This window comes from Equus asinus, chromosome 3 (genome assembly GCF_041296235.1).
Source record: "Equus asinus isolate D_3611 breed Donkey chromosome 3, EquAss-T2T_v2, whole genome shotgun sequence".
Classification (NCBI taxonomy): Eukaryota; Metazoa; Chordata; class Mammalia; order Perissodactyla; family Equidae; genus Equus; species Equus asinus.
Window position 1 is genome coordinate 5,267,980 of NC_091792.1, and position 19,635 is coordinate 5,287,614.

The window sequence follows — 19,635 nt, forward strand, 5'->3', positions numbered from 1 at the left end:
ATGTCAGCGGTCTCTTAGGATGACTAGAGATTTACTACTCAAAGGGTGGTGACAACCAGCACCATCAGCATGATCTAAGATTAGGAATCCGTATTTTACATACTGCCAATTTCCTGAAAAAGAGTCTGCATTTATCAGCGTTCCCCAGGTGATCTGGATGCACATTAAAGTTTGAGCAACACTGTATTAGAAAGTTACCTTTCCATCAAGAAAATAACAACAACAGGAACATAAAATAAGTCACTTTCATAACATAAGAAGAATGGTCTTGAGAAAAATTTAAGTCAAGGAACTGACACAGCAATGTCAAAGCAAAAATACTGAATGTCTCATAAAGGGGCATCTCCATGACCCACTAGATTCTAGTAATACACAGTCCGTCGGTCACTAGATTCTAGTAATACACAGTCCGTCGGTTTCTATTACAGCTGAAATAACCCGCAGAATTAGGTAGTTCCCTGCATTTTGATTCCACCCCAATCCATAATCCTTATGAGAGTACTTTTACAAGAAATGGAGAGCCATAGAAAGTAGTGATGAATATTTTAGATACTGAAAGGCTATCTTCCACTGTAAACCAATAAATGGCGCAAAACTTACAGTATATTCATAAATGTCTATTGGCATCAAAATCACATTTGCCTACATCCATTTTCAATTTTTTGATGAGGAACATGAACATTTTATGTAAATACCCATTTTCCCCTAATACAACCTGCGTAACCAACCATCAGTGAGACGATGAGCCCATGAGAGTACAGGTGACTCATGAGGTTTTTCCTCAGTAGTCCACTGTGGCACTCACTCCTCTTTCCAACCTTACACTGGTACCTGATCTGCAGAAAGGATCCTAACTATAAAATCATAAGCCGGGATGGATGTGGTTAGCGTCTTCCTGTTGGGTGTTGCACAGGAGTGACCATCGCCAACAGTAATACAATTTGTAGCTAACTCTTTAAACAGACTCTCTTTGCTTTGAAGAACTGAACTAATTCCAAATGGAACAACTATAATCACTATGAAGAGAATGCTTGCCAAGAAATACACTGTTAAAGATGGAAATTCCAGCACTTAAAAGATCTAATTTTAGATGCCAGAATCCACTGATTGTTGAAACTTCTCTCTCTTGTCTGGTCATGAGGGAATCACCTCCCTCCTTTTGGTCTGACTTGCACTCTCCTTTTCAGCTCCAAGAAGCGTGTTCGAACCCTCCTCTGAGAAGGCTGGTGTCCAGCACGCTGCAATGCACGAGGGTCCTTGCCAGCTGGAGGAGGAATTCAGGGCAGTTCATCGTGGAGAGGAATCTGATTGGGGCAGTAGATCAGGCAGACAGAAGTATAGAGAAGAGACAGAGAAGGCTGCACAAGGTGGTTTGAACCAGTGAGAATGGAAACAGGACCCATTACCCGCCTAACAGGACTGGCAGGAATAAAAAGGGAAAACAAAACCCCAGCCAGGCTCCTGGGACCAAGAAATGACTGTTTCCCAGCTACTCATTCCCAATCCCCTCTCCACAAGGTGAGAAATTCAGATACAAAGGATGTCCAGGCAGAAGGGATCCTGACCAGCAGCCCCCTACTCAGGACCCTGGTGGGAAGAATGTCACCACTGTCATTCCCAAACCAAGCAGTTTATCGTAGTAAAGGCTTATGATTTGGTTCTAGAAAAGAGGTGAATCAGTCTGTTCACATCTCGTAAGTCAGGTGATCATAAATCAGAGCAAAAATGAGACAGAAGGGAGCTGGCCCCGAGGCCGAGTGGTTAAGTTCTCACGCTCTGCTGCAGGCGGCCCAGTGTTTCGTCGGTTCGAATCCTGGGCGTGGACATGGCACCACTCATCAAGCCATGCTGAGGCGGCATCCCACATGCCACAACTAGAAGGACCCACAGCTAAGAATATACAACTATGTGCCAGGGGGCTTTGGGGAGAAAAAGGAAAAAATTAAAAAAAAAATCTTTTAAAAAAAATGAGACAGAAAATGACAATTATTAGAGACAGAAAAAGATTTGGAATAAAACGGGTATGGGTTTGAATTCTATCTGGATCACTTTCTGCTATTTCCTGTTAAAGAGTCCTCCTAAGATGGACATTTACCTGTCTACATAGAAAAAGCTCCACTTAGAAAAGACCTACATAGAATATGTTATAAGCACCCCAAGATTGACAAATGAATTTATTATTTTTCTAAGACTAAATCCTATAGATTTTAGAGAGCTTAATACCTTCCTAATCAAAATTCTTAAATTTTTATTTTTTCTTTAAATCAAGCACATCATGAAGCTGAAGTGAGCAACTGTGTTGTTGAAAAGTAGAAATCTGAGTAGAAATTGTGTCCTCTTTTCTATATTATATTCACACACTTCCAAAGTAACCTTGAAAATCCATGCACTCAAGTTCATACAACATTTTCATTGCCTGAAACTGCCAAACTTGAACCAACAGGCACGAAAAGTTGAACTCCTGTAAGTTTTGATTCTTTGCTTACAGATTGGATCTAGATTTGTTTTTGATCGTTCTCCATAAATATCCAAACATACTGGTAATTTCAGTATTATTGTATGTTACTACAATTGTGTCTGGCAAAAGGGAATCTCAAACTCATTATCAACCAACAATAGTCAATTCCCAAAATACTTTTAAAGCTTAATACTGGCTGGATCACACTATAATAAGAAACAGTTTTCTTTAGAGACTACTGAAAGGTCACAACTTCCCTCACCCCAATCCCTATTATGGACACTTCTCTTTGCAGATCCTTAAACTGATGGCACCATCAAAGAGGAAATTATTGAGGAAAAAATTTGTCTGTAATAATGGATTCTCATTAATTATTTCCCTGGTATTACTTTACAGCTGCAATTGTCGCACTATCACGGTTATAAAATCTTTACCTGCCCAAACTTCACCTCTCCACCACCAGGATCAGGACTTCCCTTGTTTAGAATAGACTAAAAAGGATTCTCTCAAGCAGAGAAAGATTTATTCAGTGAAAACACGGACAGTGCCATGCTTGGCCTGTCTGCCAGGCAGGAAGCGATTCCTGATTCCAGCTTCTCTAATTGTGGATGTGTTTGAACACAGGAAACACCTGGAGATCTTGCAAAAATGCAGCTTTTGATTAGTAGTTCTGGGGCGGGGCCTGAGAGTCTGCATTTCTAGCAGGTTCCCCAGAGATGCTGCTGGTCCATACACAGATCACACTTGTAAGTAGTGAGGATTGAGACCACTAGGTCACTACAAGGGTGCACGTGTGTGATAGACAGCTAAAGATATTTCAGAAAACCCTTACTGCACTGTCCTAGAAACCTCATTTCAAAATAAACATTTCGTTCTTTCAAAATGTGCTTTTTCAAATTAGCCAAGACAATTTTTTTATCTCTCAAAATGAGGATGTCAAACCTCGTGAGTTAAGACACGGGCCTGTCAGAGAGCAGGAATGACACAGGACTTGATGAACCACTTCTCTCATACACCCTGGGTCACTTTTTAATGTCAAGATCAGCCTGTGTCAACGTGTAAGTAGGTAGCCAGAACATTGACAGACATGAATAAACAATTATAAACAGAATGTATATTAGAAAAATTTCCTGGTGTCATGGACAAGATATTTCAAATTTAATAATTATAATGAACTATAATTACAGTAACATTGTGGAAAGTACAACATTCTGTAGTAAGTAGGTAGCTAGTGTCACTTCTGAGAACTTATATTACTTAATCTCTTACCCAAAATATTTATCTTCGAAATAGAAGGACAGCATTTACCACCTACCTGTCTCTCCCGAATGCTTTAAGTCTTAATAGATGATGGGATAATTTAATAGGTAGGTATTAGACAGCAGGGTAAAACTTAACTGACAGTGGAACAGCTTAATTGCATATTTCTCTCCTCTGTAAGGGTAGCAATCCTTGAGAAATTCATTCATTGATATAAAACCCACATGGGTGGTCAGTGACAAGTGTCATGTAAAGAAAATAAGGTGTGGGGCCAGCCCCATGGCTGAGTAGTGAAAGTTCCACACTCTCTGCTTCGGTGGCCTGAGGTTCACAGTTCGGATCCCGGGTGCAGAACTACTCCACTCATCAGCCGTGCTGTGGAGGCATCCCACATGCAAGCAGAGGAAGACAGGCACAGATGTTATCTCAGGGCTAATCTTCCTCAAGCAAAAAAGAAAAAAAAAAAAAAAAGAGGAGGATTGGTAACAGATGTTAGCTCAGGGTCAAAAAAAAGAAAAGAAGGCATAATAAATGCTCCTTTAAGATAACAAACTGTTAACACATTTTATCCTCCATGTAAATCTCATGCTTAAAATACACAGTTTTCTTTTTATTGTCTTGAAAATTAAAACTTTAAACCTCATGCTCCCGTGTAAGTAAGGAAGTGAAAAGTACTATAATCTTAAAACTTTTAGGGATGGTTTTACAGATTTAAACAAAGCTAACAGATGTTTGTTTAAAATGGGATCCACTGAACTTTCCAACGCCATTCCTGAAATAACTCTAGAGATGGAATAATGGGCTGTTTCTTACTTTGTAGTTTCTTAATGCAAAGTAAGCAGCTTTACAGGGCTTAGCTGTCTCCGCTGACCTAACAGCATTCTTTACCTCATTTGCAATGAAACAGAAATAGTTTTTTCTCCAACTGCAATTTTATACCAAGGCACAGACTTTGGTCTATTAAAAATACCAATTCTTCTTTCATTTAGAAAAGTTAAGAAATGTACAAAATGCCAGGCATTGTGTCATCAATATTAATTTCTTGATGGAAAGCTTAACATCTGATTGGCCTCCCTCCAGTTATTTTTTAAGTTATCTCTGTCACCAAATCCAAACTGCCTGAGTTTCTTATCAGCTGTCACTTCTGCCTCACGCCCTCATGGCTGGGTGGGGGCCTCTGTGCTGCCGGAAAGGGGAGCAGTAACAACACGACCGAGGGAGAGAACCATAGGCCATGTCGCTCTCTAACTAGGAAACTCCAGCTCTGACTTGTCATTAACTTGGAGGAGAAATGCTATTCTGGTTGCTGTAAGGTCAAAAATGTGGTAGAAGTAGAATAGACAAGGGCTTTCCAGAGGGGTCTGGGTCGAAATCGCACCCTTTTGACCGTTACTAATTCTGTGACGGAGCCTTCGCTCCCTCATCTGTAAAATGGAGATAATATCTTCCTTCTAGATAGTATCTCAACATCATTCTGAGAATTAAATGAGTAACATTTTAAGCACATGATAGCACTGAATATATTTTATTAACCCCAATAAATTTTTCGCAAATTTTGGGCATAAATGGTAGCATCTTTTTGAAATTCCATAAAAACATAACTTTGAAGTACATAGTGATCAGGTTTACATAGACAACAATTTTTACTTCTTAACAGTTTTCAGATGATAAATTATTATACTTGCTTGTTTAGAATTAAATCCTGATCCTAATCTATTTATTAACGACTTCATGGTTTTAGAAATCCTCTTTCAATTTAGTCACAGTATTTATTACTAATATGTTAACAGTATCATAAAAAATTTATCTGAAAACACAGGCACCAAAAATGACTAGCCCTGGGCTTGAGTGTGTAGGAAACTTTCCTAACTAAAGCAAAAAAATTTGTTTATAATAGTCAGAAAAAAAACCAAAAAATGAAAACTATAAAATTGACTGAAAATACTTAATTGCATTCTATTATAAATTGGATAATATTTTACAAAGTTTAAAAGTTTGTATCACAAATATCAGGATTTAAGTATGTTACCAAGGTTGGTTGGAATATTTATTTTTACTGTAGCACAATTTCATTCTTTCCAGACAGTAAGAGACTGGAGTTGCCCTGGTTCATATATTCATATCTAGACCCAGAGATAGTTCAATACGCCATGACAGAATGGCTGCAGATTCCAGTACATTTAAAATAATCAGAATCACTTGGACAGATAAATAGACCTCTTGTTTCTATTATCTTCCTAAACCACAGGTTCTCATTACCACATCTCCTGGGGAAGTTTTAAACCTTTGATCCACACCTCCGGAGATGCCAAGGTGATTGTGTTGGGAATCGTAAAAGCTTCCCAGGTGATTACAACGTGGAACGTGAAAGTCATGTTAAGAACCACTGTCCTAAATAACGCGAATCGCTACAACGCAGTGGAAGAACAACAAGGCACGCAAGCATTAAAAAAGGACGTCGAACAAACCTTCTCTTAGGAATAGTGCCTTAGTGGGCACACCTCCAAATGCACCCGAGAAAGAGAAAAGAAAACCAGAACCTGCTGGAAAAGTAAGATTCCCTCAGAGCCACCTTGAAAATTCAAGAGATTGGTAATTGTTACTGAACATGCCGCGGTTGGTAAAATCTAAATATCCAACAAATGAAAATGTTTTCTGGAGTGGGAGGAGTGTCAAGAAAGAGGATTAGGTAACAAGTGGCCTGGAATTAAGATGTGGTTCTCCCTGAAGGACTGCTGCAGAGGGGAGAACGAAAGGGAAGGGCCTTTCCGAGACACTCCCATGCCGGCCTGTGTTCCCTCTGCAGTGTTACCAAGCTACATGAACAGAAATCAAGGGCTCCATGTGCGAGGAAACACACGCTTCTCTTTCAGGAAGAAGGGGCAGGAGGACTGAAGGAGTTTCTTCAAGCAGCTCGTTTTGCGCTTCCTTGGTTAACTAAATAAACATTTGATTAATGAATGTCTCTGCCTTGGAAGACAACAGATCATGAAACTAAAAACAGCATCCACTCCAAAAGCACACAATGATTCCTAAAAAAAAAATCTTTCCTATGGCAGCCCATGGCTGGATATCTGTGGCTAAAGGAAGCCATGGCAAAGCTGCTTAAAACACGCCTTTTTCTCACTCACTTAATTGGTGAGTAACAACCTGTGCAAATGGACTGATCATCCTCCGTTCCCGTTTTTTGGCAGATTTGGAGAGGAGGATGGTCCAAGAGTAAAAGGCCAGGGCCTCTGGTCTCCTGTAGCAAGGCCAAAGCCTAGGAGAAGAGGTGAGTGAAAGAAAGGCTCAAACATCGATTCCCCCCCCACCGTCACGTGTCCCCTCCACAAGGTATTGCTTAATAGGAAAATCATCTGGTATCTGCAAATGTGAAGCAAAAACATCTAGTTCTTCTACTCTGAGCAGGCCAGATGCCAAATAATATTACAGTCATGCACCATGTGATGATGTTTTGGTCAACGACGGACTGCATTGACGACAGTGGTCCCATAAGATGAGTACCATGTAGCCTAGGTGTGTAGTAGGCTATACCATCTAGCTTTGTGTAAGTACAGTCTATGATGTTCCCACAACGACAAAATTGCCTAACGACGCATTTCTCAGAACCCATCCCCATCGTCAAGTGATGCATGACTGTACACAGTATTGGGGGCAGCAGGGTGACCAAATAATCTGTAAAGTATATCTTACAGATATTTTATCTTTCTTTAAGAGGAAAACCAACAGTAATTCAATAAACATTTACTGAATGCCACCTACCTCAAGAAATTATATATCTGCTGTGGAGGATATAAAAACACCCTTGTGGCGTTAGACATGAGGGTAGTAGCCTAAATGACATCTTGTTTGTTTCATTATATTGTTAACTTAATTTTTAAAAGGAAGTAGGAAGTATATATACATGAAGGAAAGAAGTGGACTAGAGATCAGTTGCATAATATTTTCACATTTAATTGCAAATGATCTTCTAGGAACAGGAAGGACTAAACAAATACATTTAACTGGGAATTAAACAATTAGTTACTTTATATAGAAATACAAAAGTAAACCAAAGTTATGAATGTAGCACATTGAAAACTAAGTTTGCCAAGTCAGTTAACTACGCTTTAATACATAGTTTAAGAAAATCATTACATTATTTTCTTGCACTTATTTACAATTTGGCACATTTATTAGCAATCATAGTACTTACGAAAATTCAATCATATACATTCCTATTTTACTTTATTTTAAGTAAGGGTGCCTCTTTCCATGTCAGTACACATTCATCCATTTCCATAGAAACATACGTCCAGTTACACAGTGGAGCATTGTATGGATGCTACACAATTTAACTAATCCCATTTTGAATATCACAAAAACTTTAAACCAAACATGATGTGATTTATTTTGTGCCACTTATGAGATTAACCTACACATTTCCTCTAATTGAAGTCTATTTACTAAGATAGGAACACAGCTCTGATGAAGAAAAACTCCACACTCATTGACATTTTTCTCTATCCCAGGAGCACTGTCTGTCAAGAACCAGAACAAAATATAACAACCATTCTCCAATTAGTAACCAAGAAGTCAGATAATACATTAAGTTAAACAAATAGTCTTGACTCACAAAATCTTAGCCACAACTTTAGGACCAAACTTACTTTATCCATTTTAATCACTTCGAGACTTACTTTGTGATTTACAGTTTTTTTCCTCTCCTTTATCTGTAAAACCGAGACAATAATGTACCCAACAGAATGATGATGGTACTGGAATATTGGATACTTTATTAAAGAAGTCCTTCCTTTACTCATTTGGGCAACAAACTTTTCTGGAGTGCCTATATGCCAAGACACCAGTGCATACCCAGCAGGACTGCTCGTCTATAATACGCGTGAGGGCAATGAAAATAATTTGATAACTAAAGTTATTTTGCTCAATCATATGAAGAAAAATAAATGTTTTCCAATTTAAATTAGTGAGGTTTAAATTTTTACTATAAAAATAATAAATGCACATGGTTAAAAAAGAGTCAAGTATTGCAGGAAGAGTGCAAAATGAATGCCAAGCCGTCCCTTCCCATTGGATCCCAATTCCACTCCTCAGGTTCTTATGCATATTTGTGTGCATGCATACATGCATATATACGTTTTAAAAATCTTATTTTAAATACTATCGTCTGTCTTGATGTTTGTCACTTACAGCAATGTAATCTTTGAGATCTTTTCACATCAACGTAAGATTCTACCCCGGTGTTTTTAACAGTTAATAGAGAATGCAAAATTACCCTCAAAAACAACTCCAAAAAGTACAAGAATTTACACTTCCACCAACATGTTTTCCCAGACCTTCTAGCATTGAGATGGTCCAAAAATTCTAATCTCACATAATCTAAAAAATGAAAGTATCATCTCGTTGTTCTTTTATTTCCCCAGTTATGAGTACACTTAAGTATTTTTTTCATGTATCATGAAAGAAATGGCTAAGAAACATTGCCATTGTTGTGAACTTTCTATTTATGCTTTTGTTTGTTTGTTTGTTTGTTTTGTTTGAGGAAGATTGAGTCAACATCTGTGCCAGTCTTTCTCTATTTCCTATGTGGGTCACTGCCTCAGCATGGCTGACAAGTGATGCAGGTCTGCCCCCAGGGATCCAAATCCATGAACCCAGGCCACTGGAGTGGAGCGCATGGAACTTTAACCACTATGCCATGGGGCTGGCCCCTATTTATGCTTTTTATCTAACTTAATATTGACTTTTATCTTTCTTATTGATTTGTAAGACCTCTTTTACCATTACAGAAATTGACACCGAAAGGAAACAAATAAAATTTAAAGCCTTTTTTTTTTTAAACAATACATGAAGGCTTGTTTACCACTTATTAAAAAAAACACACAAACACATACACACACCCCTGAATGCCTTAATTTTTCCCACTTGAACAATGTATCTTGTGGATCTTTCCATCACAGCACTTAGAGCTTGACCTCAATGTGCCATACTCTACTACACCATTCTCTGTTGGAAGGTATTTAGGTTGCCTTTAACTATGTGCTATTATACACAATGCTGCAAGGAACAGTCTTGCACCTGCAACTTTCTGTACACATATGTAAGAGGGGAAATCCCAGTCATGGGCAAAATGAATGTACATCTAAAAATTTTGACAGACACGCTAGTCCCCCCATATCCATGGGACAGAGCAGGATGGCATGAGATTGCAACATGCTACCCAGAATGATGAGCAATTTAAAACTTATGAATTGCTTATTTCTAGAATTTTCCATTTAACACTTTTGGACCATGGTTGACTGCGGGTAACTGAAACCAAGGAAAACAAGGCCATGGATAAGGGGGGACTACTGCATTGCCTAAATTTCTCCAAGACTGTAGCCACTGATTGTCCCACCAATAATGCACGTGACTGCCTATTCTCCACACCCTCAATACAGTGATAGTGATCGAATTTTTAAATCTAGCCCCTCCTCAACTCTTTGCCTAGTCTTCTCTTCCTACTAGTCTCCTCAATCATCTGCTCCTGTCACCCTGGCCCCTTGTCAGATGTGCTCCTGCTAGATAGGACCTCTTCTTGGGCCCTTCCTCAGCCTGGCATTTCAAAACCTGCATAGCTCACCAACTGTATCTCATAGTCTTTGCTCAAATGTTAATTTCCCTAATGTCCTGGCGGACCTGGGCCTTCTAACTGCCCCCACTCCAGCCTGGCCTTCCTGCTCTGCTTTCCTCCAAAGCACATGTCACCATCAGACACACTACATATATCAACTGTAAATATGTACCATCTGGCTACCTTCTTTGTTTATGGTCTATCATGTAAAGTTCATGAAGGCAGGGATTAAAAATGGTATCTTATTAAATAATTTGCACAGCTGTGCCATTTTACAAACTTCGATCGACACCAACTTCATGGTAGTAAGGTGTCAAATATTTTTAATTTATTCAAATTATGCTCTCTAGGTGGTTGTAACAATAAAATGCCAAAAACATGCATGTTGCCCATATGTTGCTACAATGTGCGCTGATTTTTGAAACACACTATTTTCTGCAGACAGTTTAACTAGAAAGGGAAATGACAAATTGCTTCATGTGAAACACTGAGTATAGTCACATAGCAAATAAAGAGGTTAGGAAACAGATAGACAGGGAAGGAATGTGAATATCTCACACTCTGACTCCTTCAAGGTTTTAACTGTTGCTTTTCCATTCAGCGGATTCTTGTGCCTATTGGAAAACTCAGTAAGATGGTTCCTCTGACCTAGCAGATTGGTATTAAAATAAAATTCAAGTCATTATCCAGTGCAACCAGCAAAGGATGCTGCTATGCAAAAGAAGGCCATCCTCTCCTGTAAGGGTGTAAGAGTGTAGAGCGTACGGCCTTCACGGAGGGCAAGTGGACAAACTGCAACATTTCCAGTGCAATTTGAGCCATGTATAGCCTACAGATATATATATATATATATATACAGTATCTCCAATAATAAAGGATTGGAAACAACACAAATGTCCATGAAATGGAATAATATGCAGCCTCAACAACATACAATGCAGAAGCTCCTTTTTTACTGAAATGAAATCTATACGTATGTGTGTATATAATATGTTTAAGAGGTAGTGTTAGGTAAAGAAATGAAGATACAGAGCATTATGCATTGTATACTACTATTTGTGTTTAAAACTAGAAAACATAATACATATAGTCGATCCCCATTTTTCGCAGATTCTATATTTGCAAGTTCTCCTACTCACTAAAATTTATTTTGAACCCCAAAATCAATATTCAAGGCACTTCCGTGGTCATTTGTGGACAAGCACAGGGCAGCAAAAAGTTTGAGCTGCCTGACGCGCTCACGTGCCCAGCTGAAGTAGAACAAAGCCACAGCCTCTCTGCCTCCTGTCCCAGCTCTTACACTGTAAAGAGGCATGCTTTCAGCGTCATATTCAGTGGCACGACTTTGGCATTTTCGTGCTTTTTTTTTTTTTTTTTAAAGATTTTATTTTTTCCTTTTTCTCCCCAAAGCCCCCCTGGTACATAGTTGTATATTCTTGGTTGTGGGTCCTTCTAGTTGTGGCACGTGGGACGCCGCCTCAGCGTGGTTTGATGAGCAGTGTCATGTCCGCGCCCAGGATTCGAACCAACGAAACACTGGGCCGCCTGCAGCGGAGCGCGCGAACTTAACCACTCGGCCACGGGGCCAGCCCCGGCATTTTCGTGCTTTTTGTTAGTGATTTTGCTGTTTGAAATGGCCCCCCGGTGCTGAAATGCTGTCTGGTGCTCCTAAGCAAAGACTGCGCTACGCATTATGGAGAAACTGTGTGTCAGATAAGCTGGGTTCAGGCATGAGTCAGAGTTCAGTGTTAATGAATGAACAATGTATAGTAAATAAGTCGTCTTTAAACAGATACACACATAAAACAAGGTTGTACATTGATCAGTTGACAAACACGCTGTAGCCAGAGCCTCGCAGGAACCTCAACCTCACCCTGTGGTTCCCTCAGCGCACCAGTTCCGTATTCGCTAATTCGGTGTATGCGGTGACTTTACAGAACATAAGCACCACCAATAATGAGAATCGACTGTACCTGTAATTGCTCTTACAGGGAGAGGCACTCTGGTCTAGAAAGGGGACCTCCTTCTACACTGAAGACCCTGGCCAGGGCACACCTCTTGGGTACATTTTCAATGTTACACCATGTCTATCTTAAGTTATCCTTTAATGAATAAAATTAAAATCAAAAAATAAAAGAATGCTAACAGTGGAATGTTGAACAAATGGTTTTTAGAGGCTATCCACAGAATTATAAAGATAATGGACAATCAAGTACCAAAATTCTCTCAATTTTAGTCAGACTCAGTAAAGCTTTAATATGGCTATTTCAATGAGCTATAATGAAACATTTTGCTCAATATAGATATTTTGGAGGATTTTTTTCCCCAGAAAAATTTTTTTTTTCCATTTTCCCTCCTATCTCCCTGGTGCAGATATAAAATAGGAGATCTTGAAACACTTCTTTCTGGACTCTGGACTAAGGGCAGATTGAGTCATATCTCGGTTAAGGAAACATCTACTGGCAGTTTCTCCACCTCATTTAACGAGTTATAATTTCTACTGTTAATCACCTTAGTCCCCGCATCAAAGCTCCTCCTGGGGCGGTGAGGAGGTGCAGGCACCTGCACAGACTTGTGACGCTTCCTTTGGGCAGAGGGAGTTGCCCTTCTTCAGACGAAAACTCCACCATGAATGCTTACGCGCTAGAGTCACTTGCAGTGATGCAGAAACACAAGCTCAGGATCTAGATTTATACTACCATTAATAACAGATCTTAAGGCATCCAAAACACCACGCATGGCCTAACAAACGCTACTCTTTACTGAACTTCTCCCACGTGCCAGGCACCTGATACACGTTATCTAACTAGATCCTCATAACTCTAGGAAGCAGTTCCTGCCACACTCATTCAAGACGAGGAACCTGAGCCTTCAAGGGATGAATAATTTAGGACAGTCACCCGGGTCGCAAGTGCAGAGCTGGGATTTGAACTGTGTTCTGTGTCCAAGGCTATGCAGAGAAAAACCGGCTCCCTGTGAACGACTATGAACCAAATCATTTAGATAAAAGTAATACAGAACCACACCAAGAATATAATAAACTCCAAATATCTGATATGACCCCATCGTGCAATCAATATCTGACAGGTGTTCAGAAACAAAACAGAAAGTAGAAGACTATTCTGGTGCAAAGTTCATCTGATGAGGGCTTTGCACTTGTGTCCTCTCTGGGTCCCTCTTCCTCCAGATGTCCCCAGCGTTAGCATCGTCTGCCCACTTGGTATCATCTCAGTTGACACCGTTAGAGAGGCCCTCCTAAATAAGCAACTTACACACGTTACCTAGTTTTAGTTAGGCTTCGCCTCCTAGCTGAAACAGCTCCCTCTGTTCCCAGGTCACTTCCTACCACACTGCTATTTTATTTTCATTACAGCATTTGTCAACATCTAACATTACTTTGTTTATGTATTTGTTTACATGTTTAACACCTCTCCAGAGATCCCAGTGGCATGTATGGCCCATGAGAGCAGGGGCCTGTAGCAGCTAGATCTTAAGTTAGCATGGGGAAAGGCATCTTAGGGAACGGAAGCAATACTTAACTATGACCGTGACGCACTAGTCTCTGTGAGCACATTCCAGCCTGCGCGTAGCCTAGATGATGAAGCACCTCTCGCTTTTACAAAATACGTGATCTGCTAGTTCTATGACTCTCCCAGCTGTGAGAAGACAACTTTGTTCTCTGAGTTCCCCAGGAACTTGACGACCACCAGAAAGAAAACTTCTGGGTTGGTACCCATCATGAACGACAGAAGAAAGAGAGAATGTGGTGCCTTGAAGTTCGTCACACTGGATGGTCGGCATCCCTAACCCCCTTCTCCCTTGCCCATTTCCCATATATAACTGCCTCAAGATTCTGTATGATTTTAAGTTGGTTCTTCAGGACAGTAGACTTCCATCTTCTAATTATGCTAGCTAATCATGCAAGTTTTCCCTTCTCAACCACTGGCTTGTTTGCAGTTGATTGGCACCAGATTGTAGAGAGCAGAACGAGCCCCTTTTCAGGCCTTGCCCTGAAACCTGGCAGATACCAAGCCCTCAGTAAATATTCATTGAATTGAGTAAATGAAATTCTGCAAATAGTTATTGAACTCAGTGTATGCTGTAGATGGTTTGGCTGAAGTCATCTTTTTAAAAAAATTTTTTTTAAGGATTTTTTTTTTCTTAAAGATTGGCACCTGAGCTAACATCTGTTGCCAATCTTTTCTTCTTTCCCTTCCCCTCCACCTCTCCCTTCCCCTTCTCCTTCTCCCCAAAGCCCCCCAGTACATAGTTGTATATTCTAGTTGTGAGTGCCTCTGGTTGTGCTGTGTGGGACGCCGCCTCAGCATGGCCTGATGAGCAGTGCCGTGTCCATGCCCAGGATCCGAACCAGCAAAACCCTGGGCCGCCAAAGTGGAGATGGCTAAGTTAACCACTCGGCCATGGGGCCGGCCCCTGAAGTCAAGTCTTACATCAATGAGTATAAGATGCCAAAAGGATGATAATACAAGTCACAACTAACTTTATTATGAGAAAATCTGCCAGAGCTAAACAAGAGTTCAGAGTTCTAAATGCAAATATCAAAGCCATTTAGAAAAACTCTAAAGGTTTTATGAAGGGGGGAATAGCATGGAGTTGGGCTTTCTGGGTAAGTTCTAAAAGTAGGGAAAAGGGACAGATATTCTAGGTGAAAGACACAAAACGAGAAGGATGGGATGAAGCACAGGAAAAATACAAAGCGGCTCAGTCCGCAGGGTCATCAGCTGCACACAGGAGAGAGAGAAGCAGCTGTGAGACGAAACGGCGAGTTGAGGTCCTACTGCAAAGAACCTTGCACACCAGGCTGGGAAAGTCGAGTCAATGGGATAGGCAGTTTGAGAGCACAGAAAAGTTTTTAGGCAGAGTTGTACCATGATGTTTCTGAATGCTTAATGAGAAGTTAGAAATATTGGTGACTTAGGAACTCTATTGTCATGCTGAAGGCAAGGCAAGTCTAAAACGGCTGCTCACCTTCACACCAGGAAAAGCTCCCCTTATGGAGGGCTTACAAAGGGCTGGACATTTGGTAAGCAATTTACACATCTTATCTGCTTTATTTTTTTTTTAGGAAGATTAGCCCTGAGCTAACATCTGCTGCCAATCCTCTATTTTGCTGAGGACGACTGGTCCTGAGCTAACATCTGTGCCCATCTTCCTCTACTTTCTATGTGGGATGCTACCACAGCACGGCTTGACAAGTGGTACGTAGGTCCAGACCCCGACCAAAGCGGAACCCGCAAACTTAATCACTGCGCCACCAGGCCCGCCCTGCATCTTACCTATTTTTAATTCTTACCATGGTCTGATTTGATTATCCCAGTTTCACACTTAGCAGTGGAGGCCCAGGAGGGTTAACAAATGTGTTCAAGTTCACCAAACCATCAAGGGGCAAAGGTGGGTCTGGAACTGAGGGCGTCTGAGACCACAGGGGCTGGGCTTTCCTACACTGCTTCTCTGATGACTCCTCAGGGTAAGGAAAGTTGAGGCCATGGCTTAGAAAAGGAAAAAGGAAAACTGCATGTACAGCATGAGTATTTCGACTTCAGCACTAGGTAAACACTTTCCCGCAATACAGCCGCCACGAGTCTGCCCCAGAGATGCCGTGAAGGTTTGTTGAAAGAAAGCAAACAGGATGGAAGGTGGGCAGGTAGCGGCTGGTTTCTGAGGAAAGGAAGGATTTCCATAAAGCATCGCAGTTTGCGGCCTTTCTGTGCATTTAATCTTTATAACGTCTGTCCAAATTGTGGCAAACATACAAGCTTGTGTAGCAGGTCTGAGCTTTATTCTGCAAAAAGAGAACTGGCTTCTAACTCGCTGGACAAGAAACACAGATTGTTTGCTTGGTGTCCACAAACAATGAGAAACTCAGAACGGCAACCCTCTCCAGGATCCTCTCGGATGAATGAAGATGTGAAGGAAGAATGAGATTAAAACAATATCAGGGAATCCGTTTTAGCCCAACCACGTGATATTGCCATTTCATAAGTCAAAACATTTAAATACTGGCAATTTCATATAGTTCATCCTAAACATTATTTGGATTTGTGAAAGAGGAGGGCTCTTTCACCATGACGTTCACACATGACCCGCGGGCTGCCTCTGGACCTACTCCAATGCCTCAGTCTGGCTTTGGAGCTGCCCATCTGCCCTCACACATCCAGCCATCGCCCGCAGCAGCCCTATGCAAACCTCAGTTAGGCTGGGCTGAGTCTCCTCTCAGCTGCTAATGCTGATCAAATGCTGCGTTTTAACGGCACTGCAAGACACAGAGAGGGCAGGAAGGAGCGCGGCTGGCCCAGCTCACAGAGACAGAGCTGTTCTCTGTACCATGTGGCACTGTGGTGGCCAGGAGGAGCCTGGGCTCTGGTCTCCAGAGCTCGGCATGCACTGAGTTCTAGCCCCAAATCAGGCACACACTCGCTGAGGGGCAGAGGTGACTTAATCACCTCTCTGAGACTCAGTTTCCTCCACTATATAATTACAATTATAACGCATTCCTGTCAGGATTATCAGGAGGATTTATGAAATCAGGAATGTGGAGGTTGCCAGGTAAAGACCCGCTTTGAAAAACCAAACGTTTACCCGTGCATTGGAGAGAATACAAAACAAACTCCCAAGGACAGTCCTGAATTGTCCGCCTGTACCCTCTGGCCCACCAGGGAAGGTGGGAAGAAGGGGTGGTCTTCTCCAAGCAAGAAGACCAATCAGGTTTCTCTACATTGCTAACAAATTATCAGTGGGTGATCCTGTCTTCAATACACCGGCCGCGTGTCTGTCACACACAGAGCCCTGGGGCTCCTGGGGCAGCTTATCCAAAGAAGCCCAGCTCAGAGCTGATCTTCAGGGAAGATACTGTCAGCACCGTGAGTTCCTCTGGGACTGTGAATTCTAGCACGCTGTCAGGGGAGATCACTGAGAAGTGGCTGGGGCCACATTAATTTGGCCCCCGGGCTGCAGTCTTCTTTGACATTGCATCTCTGGCTTTTCCCCAGAGGTTGCCATACGTCTTTGGTCTAGGACCTTGGTTTGTCCTTAACTTGCTGCCAGAGAAATCATCTTGCTCTCTTGAGCAGTAATTAGACGTGTGCCTTTCTTTTCAGGTAACAAGAACTCTCTTAAGTTCCTGTGTTTTAGTTCTGCCCTGGCTGGCAGAAAAGCAACTGAACAACACTGCCTCTTAATCTCAGCACTCTGTGAACCAACACGGTCGGCGGATGGGAGACAGTGCAGAATTCTGCTCCCACGCCCTCAAAGCACACTCCCAACTCTCCTTTCTGCCAAGTCACCTATAAGCTCCCAGGTCCCCGCCTCTTAATGAAGTCTTCCTGGACATCCACTGCATAAACATAATGTTTTCCCTGCGTAGTTACTATAATGCCTATATTCCAGCACTTGAGTATCTGCTCTGCTATATGGCATCTCATCCGTATTTTCATGTACTTTTGCTTTCCTGAATGAATCGTAATTCAAACAGATTGAGATACAGAGGGTCTGTCTACCAACTGAAGGACATTGCCGTCTTCTTTTCTTCTCGCCCGTCTCCTGCATCTCAGGCACACTCTGATCTTTTAGGAATCACTGGCTGGCTTGACCCAAGAACAGACTGAAGGCCAGGATGCACGCGGCTTATTTTTTTAGAGATGGAACAGAATGCCCATCTCAATATTTATGGCTGTTCTGATGGTTTGTATAAAACTTTCTGAGGCCTTTAGGTGCTGACAAGTGTCAGCAGTTAAGGAAGTTCTTTCTTGTATTTTTGCTACAAAATTCTAGCTTTAGTGCTTGATTCCAATTGGAAAGTCTAGTTAGGCAGTGTTTATTAGTTAAATTTAATGTTTTAGGAGAAGTTTTGCCTGTATATCACATTATGAATAGAGCCCAGGCATGTGAGCATGAAAGAGATTACTCAAAGAAAAACGTGAAAACTCTTCAAAAGCGAATTTACCAGCTGTATTTTTAGTTTGTTATGTGAGCATTATATCACCATAAATTATTAGAATAAGAGTCTAATTCAAAAACTACAATTAGAACTTTGTCATAAACTGCTATTTTATACGATATATTTTCCATTCATCTGGGGCTGCCTTAAAATGATTTCTACTCTCTCACCTCCCCGCCACCCTTTTAAAGTACTGTCTTTTATAATGGTTTCTGTACTTTTCCCAGCAAGTGCTGAGGTCATAAGCCAAAGTGGGGGAGGGAGTAGTGCACAGTGGGAGTGCCTGGGTTTAAAGTGCAGCTCGGCTCATTCCCAGCTGTGTGACCTTCTGTGAGTCACTTATCCTCTTAGTGCTGAGGATCCTCATCTGCAAAGCATGCCCAGGCACAAAGGATATTTTGTAAAACGGATAGTTAAGTGAGTCAGTGATCATAAAGCCCTTCCTAGGCACAGGGCTGTTAGCTAATATCTGTATTAAATGCCCAACAGTAGTCTTTTTATTTTTTAAATTTCCTTTGCAGGGAAGATTGGCTTTGAGCTAACATCTGTTGCCAATCTTCCTCTTTTTTCTTTTTCTCCCTAAAGCCCTGGTACATAGTTGTATATCCTAGTTCCAAGTCCTTCTAGTTTTTCTGTGTGAGCCACTGCCACAGCATGGCTACTGACAGATGAGTGGCATGGTTCCACACCTGGGAACCCCACCTGGGCTGCCGAAGCGGAGCGCACCAAACTTTCACCACTAGGCCATCAGGGCTGGCTCCCAATAGAAGTCTTCAAATAAGCATTCCTCATAATTTCCAGCACACACATTCCAATCACCTTCCACAGTCATAAATGCAATGGCAAAGAATCTACTGTATGTGTATGTATGGAATTATCTGCACTTCTCCCCAATTCTCTCTAGATTCTCCCTTAGGAAACCACAACAAATTTTTTTTTAACTAATTCTTATCTCCTTTAATAAAATGTTAACTCTCCAGCTTTAGAGGCATGCTTTGTGATATAAATTGGAAAGGACAAGTTCTCTGTATAAAGAGAGAATTGCCTTCTCAGCATCCTGTGAAAAAGGATTTCCACTGCTAAGCATAGGTGAGTGCCGCCATTATAAATGAGGGTTACTCAGGACAGGATAAGGACGTGAACTTTGGATGTGACTCCCTACCACTGAACACAGTTGGTCCTCATTATTGCAAATTCGCCTACTCACTAAAATTTACTTCTCACTCCAAATCTATCCTCACAACGCTGTCATGGTCACTCACGGTTACGCACCGACCAGTGAAAACTGTGAGCTGCTTGATTCCCATGTTCCCAGCTGAAGCCAAACACAGCAACACTGGGCTT

At 41.3% G+C, this 19,635-nt stretch overlaps 1 protein-coding gene across 1 annotated transcript in view; it reads right to left on the reverse strand.

The window, feature by feature from the left end:
- ELOVL6 (ELOVL fatty acid elongase 6) overlaps positions 1 to 19,635 on the reverse strand; it is a 131,263-nt gene that overhangs the window by 82,536 nt on the left and 29,092 nt on the right. The window lies entirely within an intron of this gene.